This window comes from Artemia sp. Qi Xiang Cuo, chromosome 15 (assembly GCF_049724085.1).
Source record: "Artemia sp. Qi Xiang Cuo chromosome 15, ASM4972408v1, whole genome shotgun sequence".
Taxonomy (NCBI): domain Eukaryota; kingdom Metazoa; phylum Arthropoda; class Branchiopoda; order Anostraca; family Artemiidae; genus Artemia; species Artemia sp. Qi Xiang Cuo.
In genome coordinates, this window is record NC_142808.1 from 35,068,513 (window position 1) to 35,074,512 (window position 6,000).

Genomic DNA, 6,000 nt, shown 5'->3' on the forward strand with positions numbered 1-6,000 from the left:
AAATCCCTTTCTCTTCTGAGGCTTGGAGCCTTTGGTGAGTAGATATTAAACACAATGAAATATTTGCAATCTGCGTAAAAACACAATTCTTATCAATTATTATCAAAATTCCGTTTTTGAGTTTCGGTTACAATTTAGCTGAGTCGCTCATTAATTACAGTTTAACACTATGAACTGTTTGATAAAACTTATTGGGCTAACATCCTATTTTTTAAATAGTCCTGTAGCAAACCGGAGTTTTTGAAGCACGATTCGTTCTATTAAAGTGTAGTATTTCTGAGTCCAAATGAAAAGTGCACTATTTTAGAAAATCCTCTTTTTGGGGGAAGCATGGTTCCTTTACTTGTACGTAAAGGACTGAAATACCCTTACAGGCGTCTTCTTTTCTTCGATATATTTGCTTGCTTGGTTTTTCAGCGTAAGCAGCAAATTTATGGTAAACCCAGTGAAGAATTTTTTTTTAGACGCTTTTTGGGTCTCATTACAAAAATGACGTTCATCGAAAAAACATAAGTTTTTCCCACAAAATGATTTTCGTTATTAATTAGAAAAAATTGAATTCAGAAAGAAACATATTTTCACCGTTAGTACTGTTAAGATTAGGGTAGTATCTTAAGAAATTTTCTACCTACAAAAACACACAAAAAAATATATTTAAAAAAAGCGATTGTAAAAGTTAAAAGATAATTTTTGTACATAAATTTCTGCGTGTTCATTTTGCAGACAAGAAAGCTCAACTTATTTCAAAGTAAAAGTATATTTTTCTTATTTTTATAATTATCTTTTTATGCTCAAAATTCAATTAGCATTTCCCTTTTTGTTATAATTCAAATATTTGAATTGAATTTATACTGAACATATTACTTTCAATGGTCCTATAGTCAAATTGAAAATGATATTCAAGTAAATTCAAACTACTCTTGAAGTTTAAACCGTGTTGATTGATATAACATATTTACGGTGAAACCCTTTGAGAAATAACACAAAAAGTGCCATGTTAGTGCCATATGGCACTTGCAGATGGCAGAATTTATTAAAAAACGTAGATGTGAGAAATAGATTTTTAATGACCCATTAAGAATCTCTCTATGATGTTGTTTAAAGCCCGCTAGACTCGTTGAAAAAAAAAAAAAAAAAAAAGAAAACGGGAGACAGATAAGTGCTACCAATGCAAAAAAATTTCCTTGTTGTTCAGGGAGGGGACTGTAACTTCCCTGTACAAGGTTTTAACCATTTTGATTCCAAGGGTACACTTTTCATTTTTATCTGACGCCATTTTTGAGGGGTTTGAGGCTTTTTTTCGAAATCACCATAACGTTCTTTTCACAATAAACTTTTACTTTTAAGACGAACTGAAATAATAGTTAACGTTCCTGAGACAGTGTCAGATGGGAATTTTATTTCATAGGCAGTTTTTTTTAAACGCGTTGCTTAACTTCTGGTTACTATGGGCTGTCGTTAGTAGAGAGGGGTCAGAAGGCGCGATCACGCACCCCTGCTGCCACCTACAACTTTTTTTAACACCATATATTGGCACGAGAACTACGTGGTTTATGGTTTTTTTGTCAATGAGAATTTGAAAAACAGGAATTTTATCACATTTATGTATGTTTTCATGGATGGTTATGGATTATTTATGGTTTTTGTCAGTGGGAATTTGAAAAAACAGGAATTTTGTCACATTTATGTCTGTTTTTATGGTTTTTGTCAGTGAGAATTTGAAAAACAGGAACTTTCTCACATTTTTGTATGTTTTTATGGTTTTTGTGAGTGAGAATTTGAAAAAACAGGAACTTTCTCACTGTGAAAACCATAAACCACGTGGTGCTGTCACGAGTCAGAACACCTGTGCTGTCGACCTCAATTCACCTATCGTGAATCAATAATTCCCCTTAGAAACAACAAATTAATTTCCCTTTTCTTGACAGATCAATCAATCAATGACATCATCTTTCAGACTTTAAAAATTTTAGCCTAGAAACATTTCTCCAAGAATAGATCCAAATCATTAATGTCTTTGCCTCGGGAACAGTTCTACTGGTCGAACTCCAAGGGATATTAATAACCAAAGGCCATGGAAACAATTAGGCAAGAAACATCTTAGCGATGAATTGTTTTAGCGCGCGAAAAGGTTTCATATTAATTTGAAATGCGTTAGCGCAGAGATGCCAATAACAAAGGAACACGCTGAATTTACGTTTAGGGATTATTTGGGTGAAACCGTTTTAGACAGGTTATGGAACTATTTCGGCGAAACAGATAGAGACATTTTAAAAGAAGATTTTTGAAGAGATTTTAGAAGAGAATTTGAGTGTGGTCGTTATAATACACAAGTTTCATTTGAACAGTGTTGTGAGGTCCTCTAACTCAACCCCAAAGGGTTCCAATCCTCCTACCCCAACCCCGAAGGAAGCCTCCGGTCCTCCAAGCGCCCCCCCCTCCCAACGGCCCGCCACCCGGCCCCCCAAGGCCCACCCAGACCCCCAAAGGCCATCCCCAGGCCCGAAATGTCCCCCAGGCTCCCAACTGTCCCCACCGGACACTCAAAGGCCCCCCAAGCTCCCAAAGGGCCACCGGCGCCCAAAAGGCCCACCCAGACCCCCAAATGCCATCCCCGGGCCCCCCAAAGGCACATCGAGCTCCCAAAGGACCAACGGGGTCCCAATGACCCTCCACTTGTCCCCAAATGTCCCCCAGGCACCCAAAGACCCTCCCGGCACCCCAAAGACCCACCCAGACCCCCAAAAGACATCCCCGGACCCCACAGCCCCAACCCCGGGCCCCCAACGGCCCCCCCCGCTCCCCAAGGACCACCAGCCCTCAAGGGACCCAACAGACCCTCAAAGGCTCTCCCCGAGCACCCGTCTTTCGTTGATGTGTGTTGTCTGAAACCTATGATTTGGGATGTGTAGTTTGCTACTTCAGGCTTTTCTGAGCTAAGGTTTCCTAGTATTTCCTAGGTGAATGTTGTCTGAAACCAATAGTTTGGGATGAGTAGTTTGCTATTTCAGGCTTTTATGAGCTAGGTTTCTTAGCCTTTCGTTGATGTGTGTTGAGTGAAACTTATGATTTGGGATATGTAGTTTGTTATTTTTGACTTTTCTGAGTTGGATTTCTTAGTCTTTCATAGATGAGTGGTGTCTGAAACCTATGATTTGGAATGTGTAGTTTGCTATTTTCGACTTTTCTGAGCTGGATTTCTTAGCCTTTCATAGGTATGCGTTGTCAGAAAATTATGATTTGGGATGTATAGTTTGCTATTTCATGCTTTTCTGAGCTAAGGTTTTCTAGTATTTCGTAGGTGAATGTTGTCTGAAACCAATAGTTTGGGATGAATAGTTTGCTATTTTTGACTTTTCTGAGCTACGTTTCTTAGTCTTTCGTTGGTGTGTGTTGACTGAAACCGATGATTTGGGATGTGTAGTTTGCTATTTTCGACTTTTCTGAGCTGGATTTCTTAGTCTTTCATAGGCGTGTGTTCTATGAAACCTATGATTTGGGATGGGTGGATTGCTACTTTTGACTTTTCTGAGCTGGATTTCTTAGCCTTTCATAGGTGTTTGTTGTCTGAAACCTATAGTTTGGGATGACTAGTTTGCTATTTTTGACTTTTCTGAGCTAGGTTTCTTAGCCGTTCATAGGTGAGTGTTGTCTGAAACCTATGATTTGGGATATGTAATTTGCTATTTTCATAACCGTATTTCTCAGTCTTTCGTAGGTGTGTGGTGTCTGAAACCTATGATTTGGGGTGTGTGGGTTGCTATTTTTTTTACCTTTCTGAGCTGAATTTCTTAGACATTCATAGGTGTGTGTTGACTGAAACATATGATTTGGGATGGTTAATTTGCTATTTTCGAATTTTATGAGATAGATTTCTTAGCCTATCATATGTGTTTACTTTCAGAAAATTATGAATTGGGAGGTGTAGTTTGCTTTTTGTACTTTTCAGAGCTAGGATTCTTAGTCACTCATAGGTGTTTGTTGTCTGAAACTTCGAGTTTGGGATGAGTAGTTGGCTATTTCAGACTTTTCTGAGCTAAGGTTTCTTAGTATTTCGTAGGTGAATGCTGTCTGAAACTTATGATTTGGGATATGTAAATTACTATTTCGGGCTTTTCTGAGTTGGATTTCTTAGTCTTTCATAGGTGTGTAGTGTCTGAAACCTATGATTTGGGATGTGTAGTTTGCTATTTTAGACTTTTCTGAGCTAGGTTTCTTAGCCATTCTTAGGTATGTGTTGTCAGAACATTATGATTTGGGATGTGTAGTTTGCTATTTCAGGCTTTTCTGAGCTAAGGTTTTCTAGTATTTCGTAGGTGAATGTTGTCTGAAACCAATAGTTTGGGATGTGTAATTTGCTATTTCCGACTTTTCATAACCGGATTTCTTAGTCTTTCGTAGGTGTGTGGTGTCTGATATCTATGATTTGGGATGTGTGGGTTGCTATTTCACGGTTTTCTGAGCTGGATTTCTTAGCCTTTCATAGGTGTGTAGTGTCTGAAACCTATGATTTGGGGTGGATGGATTGCTACTTTTGACTTTTCTGATCTGGATTTCTTAGCCTTTAATATGTGTTTGTTGTCTGAAACATATATTTTGGGATGACTAGTTTGCTATTTTTGACTTTTCTGAGCTAGGTTTCTTAGCCGTTCATAGGTGAGTGATGCCTGAAACCTATGATTTGGGATATGTAATTTGCTATTTCTGACTTTTCATAACCGGATTTCTTAGTCTTTCGTAGGTGTGTGATGTCTGAAACCTATGATTTGGGGGTGTGTGGGTTGATATTTTTTTACGTTTCTGAGCAGGATTTCATAGCCATTCGTAGGTGTGTGTTGACTGAAACCTATGATTTGGGATGGTTAATTTGCTATTTTTGACCTTTCTAAGCTAGATTTCTTAGCCTTTCATAGGTGTGTCCTTTCAGAAAATTATGATTTGGGAAGCACACAAAAACTTACACATGCACACGAAAACTTACATGCACACAAAAACTTAAATGCACACAAAAACTTACACACACACACACAAACACACAAAACTTACACACACAAACACACGAAAACTCACACACACATGTCAAAAATTACACACACACAAAAACTTACACACACACACATACACACAAAAACTTACACATGAACACAAAAAAACTCACACACACACGCACAAAAACTTACACACACACACACTCACAAAACTTACACATACACACACGAAAACTTACACACACACGCCAAAACTTACACACACACCAAAACTTACACAAGTACACGAAAACTTACACACGCACACACACGAACACTTACACACACACGAACAAAATAACACACACACACACAAACACACACAAACTAACACACACACAAACACAAAAAAACTTACATATTCACACGAAAACTTACCTTCACAAAAAAACTTAAATTCACACAAAAACTTACACTCACACAAACAAAACTTACACACACACACACACACGAAAACTCACACACACACACGCCAAAACTTACACACACACAGAAACTTACACACACACATACACATACAAAAAAACTTAAACATTAACACACAAAAAACTCACACACACACACGAAAAAAATTACAAAAAAAAAAAAAATAAAACACACACACACACAAATACACAAAAAATTACACATTAACACAAAAACTCACACACACACACTCACAAAAACTTACACACACACACACACACAAAACATACACGAACACACACGAAAAATAAAACACACACGCCAAAACATACACACACACAAACTTACACACACACACACACACACACACACACAAACATACACAAACACACAAAAAAACTTACACACACAAACACACACACACACACACACACACACACACACACACACACAAACTTACACAAACACACAAAAAACTTATATCCACACGCAATAAGCTTAGACACACAAAAACTTACACACACACACAAAAACTTACACACACTCACAAAAACTTACACACACACAC